The sequence below is a fragment of the Octopus sinensis genome, linkage group LG11 (assembly GCF_006345805.1).
Source record: "Octopus sinensis linkage group LG11, ASM634580v1, whole genome shotgun sequence".
Taxonomy (NCBI): Eukaryota; Metazoa; Mollusca; class Cephalopoda; order Octopoda; family Octopodidae; genus Octopus; species Octopus sinensis.
Window position 1 is genome coordinate 50,235,423 of NC_043007.1, and position 27,500 is coordinate 50,262,922.

The following is a 27,500-nucleotide window of genomic DNA, read 5'->3' on the forward strand; positions in this document are numbered from 1 at the left end:
AGATATTCGATATGCACACCGAATATTACATCTCAGCACTAGCTAGAGCGGGATATAAGGGTAAAATAGTATATATATATATAGATCAAGACACAGAAGGCACAATACCCAGAGAGCATTATTAATAGTGGAGATAATCATATAAATAACCGCAGAATACCAGAACCCAGAAGAACTGTAAATATAAAAAGGAAACATATATAGAGAGAATACATGACACTACAGGCAAAGGTAGAAAAAAAGGCATAATTAAACGCCAATAGAAATGATGATAATAAAGTAGTAGAAGCAGAGGAAACAAAATGCACTAACAAACCAACTAAATATATTAGTAGGGTCAGTTAAGTACTGCTGTGAGAAAACAGCATCTAGGAGCAATTCACACTGCTAGAAATTTGGAAACGACATGATATACTGCTTTGTATTCGCACCGGAATCTCCAGCATGAACAAATGGTGGACACACAGAACAGTCGTTGGCTTGCCGTGTCCCCAAAACATGTATCGAGAGTGATAAAAATCAAACATCCAGTCAACATCATGCTGATCACTAGTGATGGCGACGTTATGCCTCCATTCATCTTACCAAATGGCCTCACGTTTAATACGGAGGCCTACATCAAGTAACTGGAGGACGTAGTGCTGCCTGCGTGATGAGGGTGGATGCTGAAAGACCTTATGTCTAACAACAGAACTCTGTATCATGTCACACAAGCAGGAGAACCCAGTCATGGCTGTCAGTCAGTTTCTGCGACCACATCACTCCCAACATCTGGTACCTAACTCCCCACACTGCAACTTCCTTGATTATTATGCGTGGGGCGCAGTTGAGCAATATACCAACAAAACTCCTTGTAATACCAAAGATGAATTGAAGGCGAGGAGTATGGCAGAATCCAGAAGAGCTGTAGAAGATTCCGAAGTCGTCCGGAGGACATGATGGAAACCAATGACAATTTTATTGAATAAATTTACTCTTTATTTCAAGATATTTTAATGTAAATTTGGTAAATATATTTGTTAAAATGAGTTTATGAGTTTACATTAAAAGGCATCTTTATTTGGAAGCCTTTTAATGTACTTATATATGAATAACATATAGTCTAATGACTAATTTGTCTTTTGTGCTAGGTCACTGGTAATAATAATTTATTTTTATTACCCTATTTACTATGTTTAAATATTGCTCGATAGATTTGCTCGTAGATTTTTTACCGGCATCCTCTCTGTCGCCGGGTATGATTTGCGTCTGTGCACTGGTCTGAAAAGTTAGGGTATACAGATCGTTAGATTTGCACGTGCTTCTAATGATATGTACATCTCGGATTACAAAGGCTTCTAGCTGATGATTCTGGCCTTGGTAGATAAATTATATTCATTTGCTAAAAAAATGATGAAACCGCGGTACAAGATTAGCTGAGTTGGTAAACGTTTTTGAATTTCATTCCACTTCATAAATTTATCCCCTTTTTTGTATATCTAGCAGTCGCTTCTTTATTTGAAGCCTTTTAATGTATTTATATATATATATATATATATATATATATATATATATATATATATATATATATATATATACTACGTTCATACATACATACAAACAGACAAACAGGTAGAGTAACATGGGGGATTGAACCAGAATACCTTTCTTTCTCTAACTCTTTTCGGGTTTGAGGATAGGGAGAAGACACTAACTGGCCAGTAAAACACACCTCACTACTTTCTCTTTATACTAGTGAGCGACTTTGTTGAATATGTTTCTGTTTGCCGATGGCAGAATCTGTAACACACGGGGAAAATTGATTACGTTCTAAGTTTCATCCTTTCGATATCGATGAAATAAATAGCAGTTATGCACTTATTCTCTGTACCCCAAATTTTCACACATGGTACCTATTGCAAAAAGGATATATTGGTGGTGCGTATTGTAAAAAGGATATACTTGGTACTCTTGAGCTGATGCCTATGATAATGTTTCTATATCATATGTGTGTGTGCGCGCGCGTGTGTGTGTTTTCGTGGGCGTGTGTAAGTGAATGGATGTTTACATGTATGATGTCTTTCATAAGCGATATCTTTGGACATCTGTGGATCCAGCCTGAAAGACAATTTCAAATACTGACTTATTCTCTAAATATAAAATTGGTCGAAAGGAATCCCTTCTTTTGCAGTCCAAATTAAGATAGATTGGTCATCTCACCAAAATCAGCAAAAGCAAAATTCCAAAATTCCTTGTGTGGTCAGTTCTATGATAAAAGGAGCTGCGTGGCGTTAAAACACTAACCTGAAAGTGACAATGCCGCTGTGTTAAGTATTCTACCAGTTCACATCCTTACTACTACTACTACTACTACTACTACTACTACTACTACTACTACTACTACTACTACTACTACTACTACTAATAATAATAATAATAATAATAATAATAATAATAATAATAATAATAAGTTTTTCTACTAAAGGCACAAGGCCCGAACTTTTGGAGGAGAGGTATACTTGATTACATCACTCCCAGTGCTCGACTTGCACGGATTTCATCCACCCCGAAGAATAAGAGGCAAAACCGACCTCAGTGGAATTTGAAATCGCAAAGTATAGAAGAACGAAATACCAATAAGCACTTTGTCTGGTGTGCTAACGATTCTGCCAGCCCACCGCCTTGATGGTGAATAATAACAATAACAACAACAACAACAAAAACAATAAGAATAATAATGATGATGATGATGATAATAATAATAATAATAATAACAACAAACAATATAATAATAATAATAATAATAATAAAATAATAATAATAATAATATAATAATAACAACACAACAACAATAATAAGAATAAATAATAATAATAATAATAATAATAATAATAATAATAATAATAATAATAATTTTTTTTCTTTTCCAACAGTCTAATCTGTTGAGCGTATATGAAGTAATAATAATACTAATAGGAGGACATGGAGAAGAAGCAGTAGAAGCTGGAGAAAAATATACAGAAAGAAAATATAAAATGTCAAATTACTTTGTTCCTTTATATTGGTAAACTTTTGTATTTTGAGCAATTCTCAATTCCCAGCTGTGATATGGAATAAACATAAATCTAGTTAAAATATGATTAGAGATCAAAGTGATTTTTGCTATTTGTTGGTAGTGGTGATGGTGGTGGGGGAGCTCAGAGTGACTTAAAGAATACGAGACAATAAAGACAGATATAGTAAAGAGAATATACAAATGGGGAAGAACGAGAAGAAAGGAGAAAAAATAAAAATATAAGAATTAAAAGAATGAGGAAAAACGAAGGAACAGAAGAGAAAGGTCAATAATAATTTTGTGTCAAAGGATGGTTTGAAAAAATGGGGCTTCATAGTGATGATATATATATGTGTGTGTGTGTGTGTGTGTGTGTGTGTGTGTGTGTGTGTGTGTGTGTGTGTGTGTGTGCGCGTGTGTGTGTGTGTGTGTGTATACATATATACATATATATATAAACATGTGTGTGTAAATAGAGAGAATAATGTGTGTATATACATATTTGGAAAGCTATGTGAATATGCGAGTGAATACTTGCTGTCTCTCTCACACACAAGCTTATACACATGTTGATTTCTATGTGCATATATGTATGCATGTATGTAAATATACATACATACATGCATGCATACATACATATATATCTACTTATGCCTTCTCTACTTAGCCTGTAATGAGCCATAAACGTCGGTGATGATTTGAACGGAGAGTAAATATGAAAAAAAAAACAGAGACAAGAGAGCGAAAGGGATAGATAAGAGAATCACACACACACACACCCATACTCACACACACATATATCTACGAAGCTCCATTTTTTTCAAACCATCCTTTGACACTAAAAATTATTACTGACATAAAAACAGAGGGGAGTAAAGTGACAGAGAGTGAGGAAGACAAAGCAAATTTTAAAGAAGGCTAAATATAGGAATTTAAGTGAAAATATAGGAATTTAATGAGGAAGTCTAGAGTGGAGTTGAGGATAAGATAAATAATTGGGTAGAGGATGAGGTTGAGGATGGAGTAGAGGGTAGAGAGGAGTAGAGGGTAAAGTAGGTAATGATATAGAGGGAGGAATGAAACAAAGGATAGAGAATTTTATGTTATTTCTTCTGTTAATACAAAAATGCAAGAATTTGAAAAATTGTAGTAGTAGTAGTAGTAGTAGTAGTAGTAGTAGTAGTAGTAGTAGTAGTAGCAGTTGTTGTTGTAACAATAATATTTTTATTTTTTAATTTCAAGATTATATTGCATAAACATAATAAAGATTTGAGTATTAGGATTTGGTATGTACAGTGACACTGCAGAGTATGATGGTAACAAAGGTAGGATGTAATGGCTCGTGCATGGCTTATATATATATATACGCCAGCTTAATTTAATTCGTCCTTAGTCGAAATATATCTGTTGTTAATGTCCTGTTGTTTGTATTTGTAAATGTGTACCATTTCTCCGTTGTTTTCTTTTCGTCCTTGTTTTCGTATACATTCGCTTGCTTTCTTCGAAAGAATCGGATCGTTTCGGTTTGATTGACAGTTTTTTCTAGCGGTGTCATATGAAATTGTCACCCATAATTATGACCCTAGTATCGATCTATTGTATTTCAATCTATTTTAGGGTTCGGGTTAGTTAGGATTAGTTAAGGTTAGTTAGGGTTAGGGTTAGGATTAGGGTTTGGGGTGGAGGGAAGGGTATCTTTTTTTCTTCACAAATGTAAATAAACCCAATCTGTTTCTTAAAAGAGGGACATATTCATACGGCACAGAATGTTGTTTACCTTAATGGACGTCAGTGAATGATTGAAATTGCAGAAATTGAAGAAAAAAACAACAAATATCTTACAAACTATAGAATTTTCTCAATAAAGCCAAGAGAAAAAGATGTTTTATAAACACATTCTACCAGTATACGAAGTTTGAAATTTTTTAGTTACCTAGAAATTATCTTAAACACTGCCTTTCAAACCGAAAAGATCCAAAGAATCTAGTGCTCTTAACATAGATTTCCTTGGGGCCGGCCAGATTAGAGCAGTCTCGAGATTAACACGCCGAAACTGCAAAAGCGATCTGCTTCTCGACTGAAGATTGAAAGCTTCGAATGTCCCGTCCTTGTTTATTCCTGTCCTTTTTTATATCACCTACTGTCCGAATGTTTTGTTGTCGCTTGTTACGTTCTTGTTCCTTTTTTTGTTTTGATTTTTATATATACATATAGCGGCGTACGTACACTTTTGGTCTCCTGTATGTAAGTACATATATATATATATATATATATAAATTCTGTGCGACTCTTACTCTTTCCTTTAGCCTCTTTCACACTTTCTTCGTTCCACTTTTCTTTTTCTCGCTCCCACGCTCTCCCACATTTCTTGGCACTCCCTTCATTCTCATCACTTTCCCTCCTTTACTTCAGTCTGTAACTTTCCTATTTTCTCTCTTTCTCATCCTTCCCTAATTCTTAAATCTCTCTATCCACTACCTCTCTCCTCTCCTTCCACGTAACCGACCTTCGACCAAGCCTGATCTTTCTTTCTTGGTTCGATTACCATCCGTGCAGCATCTCGCGTATTTCTTCCTATGACTTTCATGTTCTATGTTCCTGTCGTAAGGCTTTCACTTCCACCACCGCCAGCTTAATTTAATTCGACCTTAGTTAAAAGACACCTGTTGTTAATGTCCTGCTGTTTGTATTTGTAATTGTGTACAATTTTGTCCATTTTTTTTTCTTTTTCGTCCTTGTTTTAGCATACATTTGCTTGCTTTCTTCCAAAGAATCTAGTGCTCTTAGCATAGATTTCCTTGGGGCCGGTCAGATTAGAGCAGTCGCGAAATTAACACGCCGAAACTGCAAAGACGATCTGCTATCGACTGAAGATTGAAAGCTTCGAATGTCCCGTCCTTGTTTATTCCTGTCCTTTTTTATATCACCTATTGTCCAAATGTTTTGTTGTCGCCTGTTACGTTCTTGTTCAATTTTTTGTTTTGTTTATATATATATATATATATATATATGTGTGTGTGTGTGTGTGTGTGTGTGTGTGTGTGTGTGTGTGTGTGTGTGTGTGTGTGTGTGTGTGTGTGTGTGTGTGTGTGTGTGTGTGTGTGTGTGTGTGAGTGTGTGTATGAAAAATCCATCATTAACATAAAATCTGCTTTATTTATTTTATTGATGACATTTATTGAACTTCGTTTACTGAATTAATTCTTATAATGATCATTTGCTTTATATATATATGTATATATAAACAAAGAGGGGTTAATAAGGGATATAAATCCAAGCGAAACACTTCTTAAGCCTTTTTGCAGAAAAGAATACACAAGGCTAATGAAGAAGTCTTTTGATGGTTAGTGTTCTTCGGGTAATCCGAAGACGAAACCCGAAGTCAAAGTCGATCACGAGTCAAATTTGTAAATCCATCGTTGTATTACCCAATTAAGATGACAGGCTTTTAGAGAGTGATACATAAAATAGACTGAAAGAAAAGCACTCAGAGCTCGCAAACCTCCGCCAATGTTTCTTTATTTTGGCACTACGGCCACAACACAGAGGGGACACTATAAAAACAGACACAAAACCACAGTGGGGACAAAAACATAAAACGAATGAAAATGAGATGTTATATAAAATTGAGAAATGAAATGGCTGCATGGGCCACACTCCCATGCAGTACCATTTGAACGTTTATATAAACTATTTACAATCGTTCTATTATCTCATTTATTTTTCTTAATCTCGTTTTCTCCTCTTTTTTAAAATGAAACATTTTTACTTTTTCCTGTAACATCAAGGATAAAACTATTTAAATATAGTTATTGAGCAGTTCTACATATCTATTTGGATGCATCCATGACTCAGTTTTATCAGTCGATCGATTGGTCGACTGAAAATATAGGGAACGACCCTCATAATGATATCTTCGTCAGAGAAAAACAAATCAAGTGCTAAAGAAATAGAACAGAAGAAAAGAAAGAGGATGAATTTTGGTCAGTGTAGCATGTGGGCAGAACAATCAACTTTAAGCGATTGTTCTCCTTTACCACGGTCGAATAAAATTGCCATCTACTAAAGAAATTTGATACTCATCAGCCTCTTTCTGGTCAATGACAGGCTTTTGGCATTTACCGCTATATTCTTAACCCTTTAACAATCAGATTATTCTGTCAAACATAATGCTTATTTATTCAAATTGGTATCAATTAATCATGCATTATTTCACTGCTTTTAGATTTTAATGATATTAATTCTTTATTGCCCACAAGGGGCTAAACATAGAGGGGACAAACAAGGACAGACAAAGGGACTAAATCGATTACATCGACCCCAGTGCATAACTGGTACTTATTTAATCGACCCCGAAAGGATGAAAGGCAAAGTCGATCTCGGCGGAATTTGAACTCAGAACGTAACGGCAGACGAAATACGGCTACGCATTTCGCCCGGCGTGCTAACGTTTCTGCCAGCTCGCCGCCTTCATTAGATTTTAATGATATGATTATTTATTTTTAGAATAACATCTTATAGTAGGTGTGAACGATTAAATTTGGTCAGTTTGAACATAGAACACCGAATATTTGGACCTGATATGGCCAGTTTAATTGCTAAAGGGCTACCGCATCCAAATCTATATCTGAAACAGTTGTAAGCCTATAATAAATACATAAATCTATATAACCCATGATTTCTAATTTTTTACACATACACACACACACACACACACACACACACACACACACACACACTATTTATGTACATGAAGAGAGAAGAAAGCGAGAAAGAAAGAGAGAGGTGGGGAAGGAAAGAGAAAGATTAATAGATGCATGTATATATATATCTCTATATATAAAACTGAAATGCGTTTTTACCGCTTGGTTCGCTTTCAACGCCACTACGTCCCGTCCGATTCGCTCCAAAATTTACAGGGACATGTAGAATGAAGTGACGATGCCCGTGGGCTACCTTACAAATCCCTAGCTTAAAAGGTGTGGTTGCTAGGGGCCATCTTCCTCACTCGCGCTATTTCCTCCATTCACCCTCTCACTCCCCTTCATTTGACAAGTCCACTCCAGGTATTTAATGTAAAGTCTTCCTCAAATCACTCTCTCGCTATTTCCTCTCTTCCAAGAACATTTTCACTCACTCTATCTCTTAGCTTCCCATACATTTTACTCATGTATCTGTATGCGTTCATAGACAGAAACAAATATTCCATCGCATCGCATTCTATTGTCTACCTGTCAACACACACACATACACACACACCCACACACACACATATATACATATATCTAATATTATATTTTTATTTTTATGTTTTTGTTTTTGGTTTTTTACTGTTTCATTTGCCTATTAGTGGTTTTATCTCTAATTTAATTTCTACAGTGTGCACACACACGCACACACACACACCTATATGTGGCCCCAGTAGACCCGAATGTAATCGGGTTCTATTCATCAAAATGTGAAAAGGGGTCTAGAATTATCATCGCCACAACTTATGTATATGTCTTCCTCACTCACTCGCTCTTTTTCCTAATGATAATTATCATCGCCACCACCACGACCACCAACACAGAATCATGACAATCTTTCTCTTTAAAAAAATCATGTTTACATAGCAAAATATTTCATTTTCCCGTCCTCTCTTTCATATATCACCTTCTCTTTCTCGAGCTCTCTCTTTTTTCGCCGTCAGCCTCCAGTCTGATCTGGCAGTGTTTCTACAGGTGGATGACCTTCCTAACGCCAACCACTCTGTGAGTGTAGTGGGTGCTTTTTTCGTGCCGCCGGCACAGGTGCCAGGGGGGCTCGCAGCGGCAACGATCGGTTGGTGCTTTTTACGTGTCACTGGCACAGAAGCCAGTCAAGGTGGCGCTGCAATCGGCCACGTTCGGATGGTGCTTTTTACGTGCTGAAAGGAAGCAACAGAAAGTAACTACCACACTCTTACCCGCGCGTAGAGCGGGTCACCTTCAGCTAGTGTATATATATATATATAATATAAGCATGTATAAGATATAAATAATTATGTATTCGTAGTTATTTAGTCACATAATTTGCAGCACAAATTTTATGTTGTAAGACTTCTTTAAATGTATTTCTCATATATCCTTTTAGGTCGAAGCTCATTTATTGCAGAACTATTCCACAGACAAGTATTTTAAATACTTTGATTAATTAAGAATTATCCTACAAATCCATTCTTTCGAACCTAATAAGCTTCGTAGAAATTTAAAAATTCCCTAGTGAATTGAAAATCTGCACATTCAAGTCAAAACGTTGCATTTCTTTATTTCTTGCTCGCCGCTTTGCTTTTTTTTTTATTTTTTCATTTGTTCCCCCTCAAAGTTTCGAAACCTTACAAAAGTTGTCATTTCATGCAGTTCGAAGCCATCGCCTCTCCACATTAAGTGTAAATGTTATTGCAACAAGGAAGGATTTAATATTTTGAACTCTAACATTTTCGCTTGTTTGACAATACATAGAATTTCCTTGTATGGGTTTGTGTGTATATATGTGTGTTTACGTTTATTTTATGGGTTCTTCTCTTCTAAAAGTATGGAATCCCATCAGTTCCATATAACTAAGCATGTTCAACATTTGCATCAAAGGCAATAACTTAATATACTGGAGCATACCTAAATTGCTTAGAGACTAGCAGTTCGTTGATAGCTGTTTAGAGGTTCAATCAAATTAAAAGAAACTGATAAAAGCAAAATGCAATTCTTGAAATCCCAACTTTAGAATAGATCTAATTTGAAAACAGAATTCAGTGGTGACTTCCACGCTGTAGTCCAGTCTAGTAATGAAGTGGATCTTTTCCTTTTGAACGGCAGTTTTCAACACAATTTCTAGTTAACTAAACACTTTTAAACTTCGTATACTGGTAGAATGTGTTTATTGCCTTTGATGCAAATGTTGAACATGCTTAGTTATATGGAACTATGGGATTCCATAATTTTAGAAGAGAAGAACCCATGGAATAAAGATTCAAAATCACATGTAAAATAAACGTAAACACACATATATACACACAAACCCATACAAGGAAATTCTATGTATCATCATTTTTTCTCTTGGCTTTATTGAGAAAATTCTATATATTGTAACATATTTCGACTTTAATTTCGAGCATTTCGGCAAATTTAACCAATCGCTGATCTCCATTGACGTAAACAACATTCCGTGCTGTATGAATATGTCCCTCGTTTAAGAAACAGATTGGGTTTATTTACATTTGCGAATAAAAAAAGGTACCCTTCCCCCACCCCTAACCCTAACCCTAACCCTAACCATAGCTCTAAACCTAACCCTAAAATAGATTGAAATGCAATAGATCGATGCTAGGGTTATAATTATGGCTGACAATTTCATTTGACACCGCTAGAAAAAAATCCCATTTTCCGTAGCGGTGTCGTATGAAATTGTCACCCATAATTATAACCCTAGTATCGATCTATTGCATTTCAATCTATTTTAGGGTTAGGTTTAGAGTTATGGTTAGGGTTAGGGTTAGGGTCAGGGGAATGGTTAGGGTTAGGGGTGGGGAAGGGCATCTTTTTTTCTTTGCAAATGTAAATAAACCCAATCTGTTTCTTAAACGAGGGACATATTCATACAGCACGGAATGTTTTCACTCCAAATGGAGGTCAGCGATTGGTTAAAATTGCCGAAATGCTCGAAATTAAAGTCGAAATATGTTACAACATATAGAATTTTCTCAATAAAGCCAAGAAAAAAATGATGCTTTATAAACACATTCTACCAGTATACGAAGTTTAAAAGTGTTTAGTTAACTAGAAATTGTGTTGAAAACTGCTGTTCAAAAGGAAAAGATCCAATGAAGTTCTGATGCTATTGTTTCTATACACCAAATAATGCGTTGAGGTTTATAGAATAAAAGATAAGAAGTTGAAAATTTTGTTACGATTGTTATGTAAAATAATAATATTTTATGTCAACTCGGAGCCAGTCTTCATATGCCTACAAATTTTACATACACCATGCTCAAAAGGAACTCTTCCGAAAAGATGGTTTCATTTAAAGTCAGTACAATATTACTAATTTCTTCTGCCTGCCTATGATTTGAGTTCAAATCCCGCTGGAGTCAACTTTGTCTTTCATCCTTTTGAGATAGATAAAGATATTCCAAACTAGAGCAATGAATTGGCGGAACTGTTAAAGAGGTCGGGAAAGATGCCTTGGCCTCTGTTCCAGCCTTTTATATTCTTTAAGCAAGCCTAAAAGAGCACTGGTAACAGTAAGGGCCCAAGTCAGTGAGGTGCAGAGGACAAATGCCGGTCTTTCATTAAAATCTTGCACCGATCTGCGCATACATACGCTGATGCCTGGTCTGTTTTGACCAGTGGAGTTTCTACACTTTATCGATATTGCATATCTGTATTACCTACGTCTGGAAAAAATTTCAACTTTTCTGAATAACCATGAAGTTTACCGTTTATGGAAACGTTTCATCTTTTAAAACAGTTACTATTCACATGGCGATTGCTGATGTCACGACAGTGTTAAGGAGACAAGTGATCCAATTATATAAGAGTGAGTTGCCAATATTTAATATTTATTACACAGAGCTAACCTTTGTTGTGGTAAATAGTAACCCTCCATTAGTACAAATATACATTACACAATTGCTTAAACACAATCGGATATTAATGATGATGTGAAGTATAATAAAGAGTAACAGTTTTAGAGTACACCAAAATGCTAATAATATATAGGCTAGGGCGGTTAGCTGGCAGAATCGGTAGCACACCGGCCAAAATGCTTAGCGGAATTTCGCCCACCTTTACGTACTGGGTTTAAATTCCACCGAGGTCTACTTTTCCTGTTATCCAGTGTTCAGCTGTTATTTATTTTATTGGCTACAAAATGATGCAAGGCAAAGTCGACTTTGGCAAAATTTAAACTCACAACGTACAGACGGACGAAATTCCGCTACACATTTTGCCCGGCGTCCTATCGATTCTGCCAGCTCGCCGCCTTATTTGTTATAAATATTTTTTTTACACTAGGCACAAGGCCAGAAATTTTGGGGAGGGGGTCAGTCGATTAGACCGACTCCAGTACGCAACTGGTACTTAATTTATCGACCCCGGAAGGATGTAAGGCGAAGTCGACCTCGGCAGAATTTGAACTCGTAACTTAACGGTAGACGAAATACTGCTGAGCATTTCGCCCGACATGTAATGTTTCTGCCAAACGAAATACCTATTTCTTTACTACCCACAAGGGGCTAAATACCGAGAGGAGAAACAAGGACGGGCAAACGGATTAAGTCGATTATATCGACCCCAGTGCGTAACTGGTACTTAATTTATCGACCCCGAAAGGATGAAAGGCAAAGTTGACCTAGGCGGAATTTGAACTCAGAATGTAGCAGCAGACAAAATACCTATTTCTTTACTACCTACAAGGGGCTAAACATAGAGGGGACAAACAAGGACAGACAAACGGATTAAGTCGATTATATCGACCTCAGTGCGTCACTGGTACTTATTTAATCGACCCCGGAAGGATGAAAGGCAAAGTCGACCTCAGCGGAATTTGAACTCAGAACTTAGCGGTAGACGAAATACTGCTGAGCATTTCGCCCAACTTGTACTGTTTCTGCCAGCTCACTGCCTTTTGTAACAAATTTATTACCAAACAATCTGTAGGACTCTTTGTGTTAAATGATAAATCCTCCCTTTCTTCTATTACCTTTATATTGCAGGTCGCGTTCCACAATAATCTGGCCGCTATTTACCGACGTCCAAGTCAATGAAAGCAATGTACGATAAAATGTTCAGCTCAGAAGAAATCCATTGTAACGGCTTTAAGTAACGTTTTCGAACTCACAAAAAGATTTTTCAGCACTTTTAACTTCCATACATCGGTGGCTACCACAAAATGATTCTTGTATGTATTGTAATATAAGAGCTGTCAAATATATTAAGAATTTTTACGCGGTCAAATATTGTCTAACATAAAAATTCAGTACGTTGGGTAGAAAGGATAGTTATGTTTATTATAACAAAAATGGACAATCTACTTATCTGTGTGTGTGTGTTGTGTGTGTGTGTTGTGTGTGTGTGTGTGTGTGTGAGTGTGTGTGTGTGTGTGTGTGTGTGTGTGTCTGTGTGTGTGTCTGTGTGTGTGTGTGTGTGTGTGTGTGTGTGTGTGTGTGCAGGCATTATATTGCTTTCAAGTTTTTGAAAAAAAGGCCAGCAATTTCGGTGGAGGGAGTTAGAAAAAAATTACATCGACCTCTGCTCTATTGGTAGTTATTTTATCGGCGGAATTTGAACTCAACGTAAAGACGGACAAAATGTCGCTAAACATTTTCCCCGGCGTGCTAATGATTCTTATTTCTTTATTGCCCACAAGGGGCTAAATACCGAGAGGAGAAACAAGGACGGGCAAACGGATTAAGTCGATTATATCGACCCCAGTGCGTAACTGGTACTTAATTTATCGACCCCGAAAGGATGAAAGGCAAAGTTGACCTAGGCGGAATTTGAACTCAGAATGTAGCAGCAGACAAAATACCTATTTCTTTACTACCTACAAGGGGCTAACATAGAGGGGACAAACAAGGACAGACAAACGGATTAAGTCGATTATATCGACCTCAGTGCGTCACTGGTACTTATTTAATCGACCCCGGAAGGATGAAAGGCAAAGTCGACCTCAGCGGAATTTGAACTCAGAACTTAGCGGTAGACGAAATACTGCTGAGCATTTCGCCCAACTTGTACTGTTTCTGCCAGCTCACTGCCTTTTGTAACAAATTTATTACCAAACAATCTGTAGGACTCTTTGTGTTAAATGATAAATCCTCCCTTTCTTCTATTACCTTATATTGCAGGTCGCGTTCCACAATAATCTGGCCGCTATTTACCGACGTCCAAGTCAATGAAAGCAATGTACGATAAAATGTTCAGCTCAGAAGAAATCCATTGTAACGGCTTTAAGTAACGTTTTCGAACTCACAAAAAGATTTTTCAGCACTTTTAACTTCCATACATCGGTGGCTACCACAAAATGATTCTTGTATGTATTGTAATATAAGAGCTGTCAAATATATTAAGAATTTTTACGCGGTCAAATATTGTCTAACATAAAAATTCAGTACGTTGGGTAGAAAGGATAGTTATGTTTATTATAACAAAAATGGACAATCTACTTATCTGTGTGTGTGTGTGTGTGTGTGTGTGTGTGTGTGTGTGTGTGTGTGTGTGTGTGTGTGTGTGTGTGTGTGTGTGTGTCTGTGTGTGTGTCTGTGTGTGTGTGTGTGTGTGTGTGTGTGTGTGTGTGTGCAGGCATTATATTGCTTTCAAGTTTTTGAAAAAAAGGCCAGCAATTTCGGTGGAGGGAGTTAGAAAAAAATTACATCGACCTCTGCTCTATTGGTAGTTATTTTATCGGCGGAATTTGAACTCAACGTAAAGACGGACAAAATGTCGCTAAACATTTTCCCCGGCGTGCTAATGATTCTTATTTCTTTATTGCCCACAAGGGGCTAAACATAGAGGGGACAAACAAGGACAGAAAAACAGATTAAGTCGATTATATCGATCCCAGTGCGTAACTGGTACTTATTTAATCGACCCCAAAAGGATGAAAGGCAAAGTCGACCTCGATGGAATTTGAACTCAGAATGTAACGGCAGACGAAATGCGGCTATGCATTTCGCCCGGCGTGCTAACGTTTCTGCCAGCTCGCCGCCTTCGGGTGTGGACATTATACTAAAGTCAGAAAGGCGGCGAGTTGGCAGAATTGTTAGATCGTCGAAGTGTGTTGCAATATTTGTTCTGACTCTTCTCTTTCAGAGTTCAAATTCCGCTGATGTTAGCGTTGCTATTCCTCACTTCGGCGTTCCAGTCAGGTATTGCGGTGAATGATATCGATTATCTTTATCTTTAGAATTACGGGCCTTGTGTCTGATTCAAACTCCATTATTACCAAAGATAGAAAACGAGGTTATAAGTTTCATACTTAGTGCAATTACATCAAATAGGAATTGAAATCGCATCATCTGTACGATTCTCCGAAAGCTTGCCTTATTTTTCTGTTTCCCGTGGAATTACTGAAGTGTTGCGATTTGGTTACTATTTCTAGCAGATCGAATGTTAACAGAGAACGTTTGCGATAAACGTCAAGTAATGTAATTCCAACAGGGAATTGAAACAGCATGGTGGTTTTACCGACATTGTACTGGCTCGGGCTTTAAATTTGTCGCGCGCACGTCTGTGTGTATTTTTATATGTGGTGCGGGTTAACTGTCATATATGTGTGTATGTGTTTATATGTGTGCACATATAATTCCCTATGTGTATGTGTTACGTACACTAAATAATCGCTGTGTGTTTTGTACACAGTCAATGTTGGTTGGACGTGTGTTTTATACGTTTGCGAGTGTTGTGTATATATTTGTTTTTCACGTGTTAAGTGCCGTGTGACTGTGTGTATAGATGTGTGCCTCGGTGCTTGTATACTTTGATATATGAATGCGAAACTGCGTGCGTATATATGCGTTTGTTTGTGCGTGTGTGTATTTATATATGCCTATGTGATCGTACGCTTGTTTGAGCCTCTGTGATTCTGTATGCTCACAAGCAATTGTGTGTAGATGTTTATATATGACCGCTAATTGTGTATATGCTTATATATACCTTTGTGAATGTGTTCATTTATGCCTACAAGGCTGTTTATGTATGCCTCTATGCATTCATATATGCTGTATGGCTATTTGTATATGTTCGTGCTTATTTGAGACTGCAACTGTGTGTGTGTGTGTGTGTGTGCGCGCGCGCGCAAGCAAATATAGGTTAGTTTAAGTTTGTTTTCTTTCTCTCCATTGATTGTTGAGTGAATGACTATTCAGGGTTTGGTAGAGCATCAAACATAATGTTTTGTGGTATTTAGTTACGGCACTATATATTCTGAGTTCAAATCCTGCCTACTTTGCTTTGCCTTTCATCGCTCCGGAGTCAAGTACTGGAGTCGATTGCGTAGAGAAATCCTCTTCCCTTCTAAATTGTTGGCCTATCTGAATTAGATTCCACTATATTGTAATGGTATCTATGTCTTTTCTCTTGAGGAAATATAAAGCAATCGCTTTTTTCATGAAGCAGAACTGATAGAGTGCAAAATTGAACGAGTACAAAACTGGTAGAAACAGAATTGGGAGAGTTACAGAATTGATAATGTACACATAACATACTACCGTCTTAAAGGAACATTTAGCGCTACAAAGCCCCAAAACGTTCTGTCATTGGTTTAATGTATGCAATCCTAATTCTGCTCAAAGAGTGCTGACCAGTAGTAAAACATCAACAACAATAAACAACGTAGAACATATACCAACTTTTGAACAAAACGCGTCAAACTAGGGTGAGGCCAAGTGCTGGATCAAAAGAGAGGTCGAGCAAACACTGCAGTATTTCATAAAAAGAATGGTTAAAACTAATGTATGTCTGAGAGATAAAGGCACTAATATTTACATCAATATTTCCATCAGTTAAGGCGGTGAGTTCGCAAAATCGATAGCGTGCTGGGCAAAATGCTTAGCAGCCTTTCTTCCATATTTACGTTCTGTGTTCAGATTCCACCGGGGTCAACTTTGCTTTTCATCCAATCGAGGTCGATAAAATGAGTACCAGTTGAACACTGAGATCGATTTAGTCGATCCAGCTCCTCCCACGAACCTTGTGCTGAAATTTAAAACCAATATTTCCATTACTTCATGAAAATAATATCAGACTTGGAATTGGTTTTAAATCAGAGACTAAAATGACAGACACTAGGATTCTAGCCTGAATACATTTTGGTTAATGTTATTTCGCTGTCATAGGGTGAGGATGAGTGATTATTGGGTGCTATACTCTTCGACAGGGCTTCTAAAATGGCCTGAGAATGTAATTTAGATTGTGTCTATTGATAATCCCACGAGGCCATATCGGAGACATACTTAAACGTGTTAGTGGAGTTCACTAGGTGTTGGTGTTGTTGCTGCTGCTGTTGCTGGATGTGAGAATGATGGGTTAATTGAATACCATAGATGTTACATCTGTGGTCCTATATAATCTAAATATATATATACATATATGCAAAAAGAAAGCACGAGAACAGAGCTGCAGCTACAATAACAGCGAAATCCACAACAGAAACAAGTGACTGCTTTGAAAACTACTACAATAGTAATAGCAACACAAAACATAAGAACCTGAAAATATTACAAGAAATTTAGGGGCCTAAAAATAATACAACTATTAGAACATAAACAGGACACTTTAAATCATGGGTGTTCTCAACGTGGTAATTTCTGAATGGTCGCTAGGAATAAAAAAAAATCTCAAGTCACACCCTAGAAACTCATAAAAGGAAGGACACATTTGATAATATAGTCCTTACTGTACAAAAAGATAAGAGGGTGGCGTTTTGAACAGTGTCAATCACAGTTAAAACCAAGAATTGTTAAGCAACATTAACTAAGGGTAATGTTATGATGTGAGGTTTGTCGACCATAGCAAAAATAGCAGTCCGAACTGCAACGTTTCGCATCCTGTCTTCTTCAAAACCAAAGGATATAGTACCTGATACACACTAAGGGCGATTGAAAGCTTTCTTAGGTATCACCAAGGTAACATTACCCAACTAAATTTCTTTCATATCAGACATTTTTCCGTATTAAAAATAAGACCAGCATATGTTAAAGCCAATGCTGATGGCAAATATGCCATCTTTAATATAACGTGTATGCATTTGTGTGTGTGTATGTGTGTGTGTGTGTGTGTGTGTGTGTGTGTGTGTTCATATATTAAATATATATATATATATATATATATATATATATATATATATATATATATATATATATATATATATTGCCAAGGCAATAACAACGACCTCTCAACGATTATCCAGAGATGATTTTTAAAATGAGAATATCTGCTCTCACAAACGAGAATACTAAAAACGAACCCGACCGCCCTCAAATATTAAGTAAACAACAGGAATAATAATCCAGAATCCTTGTTCAGTACCAGGTCGATCCCAAAATATAATCATTTCGTGCACTTCACGAGGCCAAACGGCCCTGAAAGTTTCATCCGAATCCATCGAGCGGTACGACTGAAACATTCCCCCGCCTTAGCGAAGGTGGAGGTAATAAAACGAAGATAATCTTCAACCATCGAATCACAGTTGGAAATGTAGTAGATGATGAAATATTTGGACATGTAAACCAATATAACTATCTTGGACAGATAGTATGCTTAAAGAATAAAAATCAGACCAAAGAAATTGGACGAATACGATCGTAAGGTCGTGACCTCGATTTCCGGGTACACTTTATTTCATGTTGCTCCAGTGCACCCAGCTTGTAAAAACGAGTTGCACCTATAATTCAAATTTTGTCTCCCTGCGAACTACGTTAAAGGTACACGTGTCTGTAGAGTGGTCAGCCATTTGCAAGTTAATTTTACGAGCAGGCTGTTCTGTTCTTCAGATCAACTGGAATCTTCGTCGTTGTAAACGACTGTCTAATAGTTAGTTATATACATGTGTGTGTGTGTGTGTGTGTGTGTGCGCGCTTATGTATGTGCAAATATAGGCGTGTATATATATAAATTTATATATATGAACATATGCACGCATATGTGTGACTACGTGTATACACACACACACACACACACACACACACACACACACACACACAGACACACACACACACACACATACACACATATGTATACAGATATACATATGTGCGTTTATGTATGTATACGTACTCGTGTGTGAATGCGTGTATGCGTTTGAATTGTTTCATTCAAGTTTTTCAAGGCTTTGCTGCCAGTCATCATTATGTTTATTTCTTTATTCCTCAATGAAAGAAGAGAGGACGTGGTGGAGGAGGAGGTAAGTATGTAATTGAGGAGAGACACACAGCGCGCAAGCGAGTGAGTGAGAGAGAGAAATATCACCACGGACATGAAGGGTTGAAGAAAGTGATTAAAAGAAAGGCCCGATAAAGAGGAGAATGCATTTAGGAAACACAGTGAGTGAGAGAGAGCGGGAGAAAAGGCAGAGTCAGAGAAACAGAAAGTTTGCTTGAGAAAAAGAGGGGTAACAAAGAAGGAAGGAGATGATAGTGGGAAGTAAGTGATATAATAAAAGTAAACAAGAGACGAATGTATTGTAGGTGTGCGAAAGAGAGGGAGAGGGAGAGGAAAGAATAAAAGAGAAAAGAAGTATATGGTGGTGGAGACGAAGACATAATGAGAGGGCACAATGGATAGAGTCGAGATTTCCGTTAGAGAGAAAGGAGAGAGAGTGGAAGGGAGAAATGGAGAACCAATATGTGGAAAAGAGTGAGGGAAAGAAAGATTAAGAGAAAAGATAAGGAGAGAGGGGGATTGAGAAATCGAGAAAAAGTGAGGTGTGAGAAAAGATATATATATATATATATATATATATATATATATATATACCTTTTCTCACACTTCTTTTCTCGCTTTTTAGAAAGAGACTCAGACACACACATGCACACAGAAAGACAGACAAATAGATAGATAGGTACAGAGAGAGAGAGAGATAAAGTGGTGCAAGAAAAAGTATGAGTGTGACAAAAAAGAAGAAAAAGAGATGAGGATGACTAAAACGGTGAAAGACAGATGTGAATATAGGGTATCAGAGAGAAGACTATAATAGAGTGATAGGACGAGAAGGAAAATAATATGGAGAGAAACAAAGAGGTAAATAGTTAGAGAGAGGGAGAGAAAGATGGGGGAAGAGAGAGACAGAAAGGGAGAGAGTGTGTTGTTGTTTGTGTGTTACACGCTGTGCCTTCTTAATCACTGACATTTTGATAGAAAAGGTGACCGGGAGGGGAACAGTCATAGAAGAATGGGTAGTAGTGAGAGTGGTCGGGGTGATAATTTCATGCTTGTTGTTGCAAATCGGTTAACAATAGAGTAAAGAGCTGGATTATTTTGAGTGGCTACAATGAACTCCTTCAAAATCCACGCTTCTTAGTTGAAGATAATGACGCCAACCTCTTCCTCCACAACCACCACATAGCTCTCGTGGTCGGTGTTGGCCGCAGTGGGAAGTAGAAAGCCGTTGTAATGCCACTGTTTAGGCCGTATTTTTTTTTTATGGTTATTGTGATAACTAAAGTGTTTTATTGTACAACGTCATGGCGGCCTAGGATGATGCAGTCGACGATAGCGACTGTTTTATTGTATTATTATTATTATTATTATTATACTGTGAAAAGTAAAAGGGGGTGCAGACAACTTCCAGAAACATAGGGCAAAAATCACAGCAGAGTGTGATTCTAATGTTGCTGGGTCTATCCTTTGGACATTAAATAAATAAATGAATAAAGATAGCAGCTGTTGTCGAGGATTTCATGATGTGAAATTTGTAAGCTTTCTCGTTGTTTGGTGATATGCTAGTTCATAAAAACTGTATTAGAGAATTAAACAAATATAAATAAAGTACTTCATCTGTCTTTACAGCATTGTGATCTTGTGAAAAAGGCAACCGTCATCTTTTCTTCTGGTTTCTGTGTGTTTGTATGCAGAGGACAAGGGTAAGGAAACACTGTGTTGTACATTTGTTAAAGGATCTATCAGAATGAGCAGCGCAGTACATTAACAATATAACTTAGCATTTCAGTTTAATGTTAATGAATACTGAATGCTATCGCTCTCGGACTTACAAATAAATACGCTGTGAGAAAAGCAACACTATTAGTCAATGAATGATATTCTTTTAATTTTCTTCAGTAAATGAAGAAGACAACTTCAGATATCTTTCGATCTTATGATAACATCGTCAGTGAGTCCCAGATCTCACCGTATTTTACAAAATAGTAATTTTTAAAGAATCTCATTATGGTAAAAAATAATAATAATAATAATAATAATAAGTGACGAAAAATAACTTGCTTCAAACAATATTGGCGATAAGTATCATAACATATATTATAGAGAAAGTGGATCTCTTCTCAAGCTTGCCGAAAGAAACCAGGTAATACTATGCAATACCGTGCAGTATATTGTACCATGTATAGAGTAGACATCGGTTTTGAAGTTGGTTAATTTGCACACACTGTGTTATAAATAGTATTGTTCTTTACCTATCAAAATAGATTGTTAAAGATTAAACATACTCTGCTTTAGAATTGTCTTTACCTGTAGAAAAAAGTCATGTTTTTATTTTTCATCATTAATTTTCATCCTATAAACATTATACCAGGTAGAGTACGATATATTTTAAGAATTTTAAGTGGATTAATAATATCAAGCAGACCCTGCTTTTGAAGTGTATTAGTTTGAAATTGCTAAATACAATTTAGCTCTGCACTTTTCATAGATCAGTTTATATTTTTTAAAAATGTATAGGCGCAGGCGTGACTGTGTGTTAAGAAGCTTACTTTCCAACCACATGCGTCTGGGTTCGGTTCTACTTGTGAGTGGATTTGGTAGATGGTAACTGAAAGAAGTCTTCTCAAGAAGTCCATGAGTGGATGTGTGGTAAGTAGCTTGCTTACCAACCACATGGTTCTGGGTTCAGTCCCACTGCGTGGCACCTTGGACAAATATCTTCTACTATAGCCTCGGGCCGACTATATATATATATATATATATATACATACACATATATGTATGTGTGTGTATATGTTTGTGTCTTTGTTCCCCCAGCATCGCTTGACAACCGATGCTGGAGTGTTTACGTCCCTGTAACTTAGCGGTTCGGCAAAAGAGTCCGATAGAATAAGTACTAGGTTTACAAAGAATAAGTCCGGGGGTCGACTTGCTCGACTAAAGGCAGTGCTCCAGCATGGCCGCAGTCAAATGACTGAAACAAGTTCATCAGTCATAGTGTTCATCAGTCTAGTGTTCAATTATCATTACAGTTTCGGCCTGTTACACTTAAGACTCTGTTACACTTAAGCATATAAATTTTGGAAAACAACAAGCAAACGTGTACGACAACACTGACAGAAAAACGAGAAGACGGAGAAAATGTTACACGATTGCAATACAAACAGCACGAGAATAACAACAGGTGTCTTTTGACTAATAAGGACAAGTCAAATTGAGCTGGCGTGTGGAGTGAAAACCTTGCGAAAAACATAGGAGTCAGGAGATAGGAAAATAAGGTGCTGTACGGGTGGCGGCCAGGCCAAGAAAGATCTTGCTTGGCTGAACACCGGTCACGTGGAAGGAACAGAAAGAGGTAAGGGGCAGGAGGATTGAAGAATTAGGAAAGGAACTAGAGAGCGAGAGAGAGGGAAAGAGACTGAGAGAGAGAGGGGGACAGGTATAAAGGAGATAACGAAGGATGGTAGAGAGATTAAAGAAAATGTTTGCCAAGAAATGTGATGTATATATATATATATATATATATATATGTATATGTATATGTATATGTATACATATATTTATGCGTGTGTGTCTTTGTGTCCGCGTTTGTATGTGTCCCCACCATCACTTGACAACCGATTTTGGTGTGTCTATGTCCCCGTAAATTACCGGTTCACCAAAAGCGACCGATAGAATAAGTACTAAGCTTACAAAGAATGGGGCCGATTTGTTCGACTAAAACCCTTTAATGCGGTGCTCCAGTATAGCCACAGTCAAATGATTGAAATATGTAAAAGCATAAAAGAATATATTTCGACAGTTTCCAGAAAACCGGAAAAATCTAGTAATCTAGGACACTTCCGATCCCAGACTTACCGGATAATTGGTCCGGTAGTGTGTAATGATTTATAACAATATATATATATATGTATATATATATATATATATATATATATATATATATATATATGTAGTCGTAAAGAGAGGAGGACAGTAACTCTACAGCGAAATTTCAGGAAAAACGTGAAACAGGTCCATCTTTTCCCTTTCCGGTGTGATTCTTACACCTTCTCTTCGACTTACGACCGAATTCCGTTCCGACTGACAGGATTTATGTTTTTCACCACTATTTTTATTCAAACGCAACTGATACTTGAAAATGACTGAGAGATAATGGCAGACAGTGGATGCCTGGATCTGAGGAGGCCTGCTTTGCCAGATGCTGCCATAGTTATCAATCGCGCTGCTGCCCAGCGTCCGAAAATCGACTCTGCTTTATTTATTCATTGGTCTTTTAATTGATTGATTGATTGATTGATTCTAGTTTCAGCTTATGAGCTGTGGACATGCTGGGGCACCGCCATTTGGTGTTGCTACATGGTTTTACTTCATGAAAGCTTTTTAGCAACTGCCATTTGGTGCATGAGAGAGTTCGATGCAGCTGCCCTCATCTGCACCTCCTGCCGTGAAGTTGGTTCATCTAGGATACCTGACAGGAAGAGATCCAGTTTCATTTTAAAGACATCTGCATCCACCCCATGCAGGTCTCTTAGGTTCTTCGGGAGGATATTGAAAAGCTGTGGGCCTCGGAAGCCCAGGCTATCACAGTATCTTGTCCTACATCTTGATGGCAAATTTGAAGTCCTATGCACCACGCAGTGGCGCCCTGTTCTGGCATTTGTGTAACTCTCGATGCCAAAGTTTGGGACAAGTCCCTCCAGGATCTTCCAGATGTATATTATGGCATATCTTTCCCGCCTATGCTCCAAGGAATATAGTTTTAATCTCTTGAGTCTTTCCCAGTAGCTTATATTCTGCATAGAGGCTATCTTCGTGTAGCCACGTTGGATCGCCTCAAGTTCTGTGATCAACTTGACACTGGATGGTGACCATAACTGAGAGCAATAGTCAAAGTGGCTTAGGACAAGTGTCCTCCAGAGGACCATCATGGTTTCTTGTTCTCTTGTTCTAAAGGTTCTGAGAATCCATCCGGCCAGTCGTCTACATTTCATTGCCAATTTAGCAACATGTACACGAAAGGTTGCGTCATCACTCATGTAAATACCCAGGTCACGCACTGATTGTGCCTCTGGGATTGCAATTTCTCCGGGTCCAGTGTATTCATTGGGTATTGCATTTAGTTTTGCATGCTGATAGTATAAAGCTTGAAACTGTTCAGCATTGAACTGCATGCTATTATTTTCAGCCCACTTGTATATTTTGTCCAGCTCACATTGCAGGCGTTTAGTGTCCTCAGGGTTCTGTATTGCCTGTGAAACTTTTGTATCATCTGCATAACTTGTGATCGTGGCTCTCTGCGTGGCTGAGGGCATGTCTGAGAGGGCCATTATGAACAGTAGTGGTCCCAAAACAGTGCCCTGCGGAACACCGCTCACTATTTGCGTGTTAATGGAAGTGGCCCCATTGGCTACTACCACCTGCCTTCTATCTTTCAGAAAGTCATGAAGCCATTCACCCAGTAGTTTTCCAACTATGTTGAGATCACGCAGTTTGTGACATATCATTCCATGATCGACTTTATCAAAGGCCTTTGCAAAGTCGAGATATAGCACTTCCACATTTGAGTGGTTGAGCAGTCGTTTCAGCACCCAGTCATAGTGTTGTAGGAGCTGAGTTAAGCAGCTTCTCCCTGGTCGGAAACCATGTTGGGTGTCGGGCAGCAGGTCATTTTCTTCAAGGAAGGTGATTAGTTTCCTTCTGACTATTCGTTCCATGACCTTGCTGATGTGTGAGGTCAGAGAGATAGGTCTGTAGTTCTTGGCCTCCGCTGTGCTACCTCCTTTATGAATAGGGCATATTTTACCTTCCTTCAGTTTTCTTGGAAGTTTGCCAGCTGCAAGGAAGCTCTGAAAGAGGAACTGCAGTGGTCTTGCTAGGACTCTCTTACATACTTTTAGGAGGATTGCCGGGAATCCATCGGGGCCAGTAGCTGAGTCTGTTTTCATTTCATCTATAGCCTTTATTACATCGTCTTCCTTTATATCGATGTAATTTATCGTCGCCGCCTCTGATTCTATATCTGCAGTGGTAAAGAAGTCAGTTGGATAGGTGATTTGGAAATGCCCAAGGGGTGGAGTGAAAACACTCTTGAATTGCTCATTCAGTATTTCACTTACCCTTATTGGTTTTCCTGTGAGTGTGCCATCCTTTTCAAGGAGTGGCCCTATCCTACAGTGCACCGTAGCTGTTTCTTTGGCATACCTGTAGAAAGCTCTGGGATTAGATTTTATGTTGTCTATAGCCCAGGCTTCTTTGTCTGCTCTTACCTTTTCATGGGAGAGTTGCAGACATTTTTCAATTTCCAACAGTTTTATTTTCAGGCGGGACTTTTCACTGCTTTCAATTTGTTTGTTTAGGCGATTTGAAATTTTTGTACGCCGTCTCATTAAAATGTTCCTCTCTCTGGGGATTTTGTTCTTGTGTAGAGTGGCTTTTCTCTCTGGGACACATTTGTAGCATATGGCTTGCATTACAGACATGAATTGTTGAAGTTTCACGTCGATGTCAGGCGAGGGGAGACATTCAGGCCAGTTTTGTTTGAGGATCTCTTTCTCAATTTGTTTCCAGTTTGCCTTATGGAAGTTCAAGCTGGAAAGATTCTGAGGGTTTCTTGTAGGCTGCATGTCCATGTTTTCCTTTGGCCCGTACATGGTCAGCTCTACCATGTTGTGATCCGAGAGTAGTGTCGGTGTCACTTTCACATTATCCATTTTTTTGTGGATGTTCGTAAGTCGCATAAGTCGTAAGTCGGGGAGAAACTTTTTAAAGAGTAGTGTGGTTGATAACCGTCTCTATGACTTGGCTAGTAATTATAGACTCTGAAACGTTGAGAGGACTTCAGCAGCATTTGTAATCAGAACATAAACGGCTTAAGTAAATACTACGGAAAAAATTGGCCAGGTAGAATACCTATTCTGCCTATACTCCACCACCCTTAATCAGTTACACTATGATACATTATACACTATACATACTAATGTGCAAACCACTATACTAGTCGGCGCTATACAATATCTCAGGTCATCCCATAAGTTCTGTCCGAATTTTGAATAACGGAAACAAATGATCAAATTTTAATTGAAATTTAATCATGAATGTACTTTCCCTGATTATCTATGACTTCCTTCCATCTACTTACAACTTTTTCCCATGAAGTTCCCTTCTCGGTTGTGTTTGAGCTTTTCCCCTTTTACCAAGCCACTGTTTACGACGTTTAACATTTCGATAGAAGATCCCTTTTTCGTCACCAGTCACAAGTCTATCCAAAAAGAGTGAAATGAGTTCGCGAGAATGGAGAGAAGAGAAGATGTCAACTCGGGATATGCAGTTGCTTTCGGACAATTCATGAGGCACCATTTTCCAAGTTTAGGAACCTTTCCAAGTTGTTGAAGATGATGATGAACAGCTGTATGGTTTGAACTAAGCTTTATTGCCAATTCTTCAACTGATAATGCCTCAAGGAGCTTATCATCAAACTCAACTGGACGTCCTGTTCGATCTTCATCTTCAAGGCTGAAATCTCCACTTCTGAACTTTGCAAACCATCTCCTGCAAGTTCTTTCATTCAAGCATTATTTCCCATAAACTGAGTGTATGTTTCTAGTCGCTTCGGCTGCAGAGTTTCCTTTTTTGTACTCATAAAGCATTATGCGCTTCAAATGCTCTTTGGCTACTTCCATGTTAGAAATGGTTTTAATCAAAGAAATTTTAATTCTATTATTCTGTAAAATAATGTTTAATTAGTTTAAGTGTACACAAATGCATAAAAATAATTTTTAATTCCATTAGACATTTAATTCCATTAGACTACTATTAAATTTCCTTCAATTTTAAAAAAGGTAAAATCAGACAGAACTTATGGGATGACCTGATAGTGTTGAGGACTGAATAAATGGAACCATCGTTCGTAGAGACCAAAGTGAGATCCGGTTTTGTCAATTTAATTGCACTTATCATTTAAAAGTCTAAACAAAATCCTACATTCTACTGAAGAGAACACTTTGATGCTCATGTATTTCCTAAAGGCAGAAGTAAAATTGATTCGATCTTAAATCAAATCCAAATTATTTGACAGTTTTTCACAATTCAGTTTTCATAATATATAATTAATGTCTTAAAAAACAAAATGAAAGAAATAAATGCTACATATATGTATTTATGTAAATAATGGAAAACACAGATGTTGGTATGAGATAACTGGTGCCTTTTTCGGGGAATAATGGCTAACAATTGTAAGAAAAAGACATCTACAATGACAAGAATAATATGTCAACAATGCTGAGATTGAAATTCCATAGAATGTTCAGTTGGGTTACTTCCGATAGACCACCCTCCCTACAAGTGAAAAACATTTTCTTCTACTGCGTGCTGGCTGTTGGTATCTACTACCGATATGCATGTCAATGTCTGAATAAATATGAGTGTGTGTGGGGGGGGAGTGTGTGTGTGTGTGGGGGGGGTGTGTGTGTGCGGGGAGTGGGGGGGAATGTGTGTGTGCGGGGAGTGGGGGGAGGAGTGTGTGTGTGGGGGGAGTGGGGGGCGCGTTTGTGTGTGTATATAGATAGATAGAT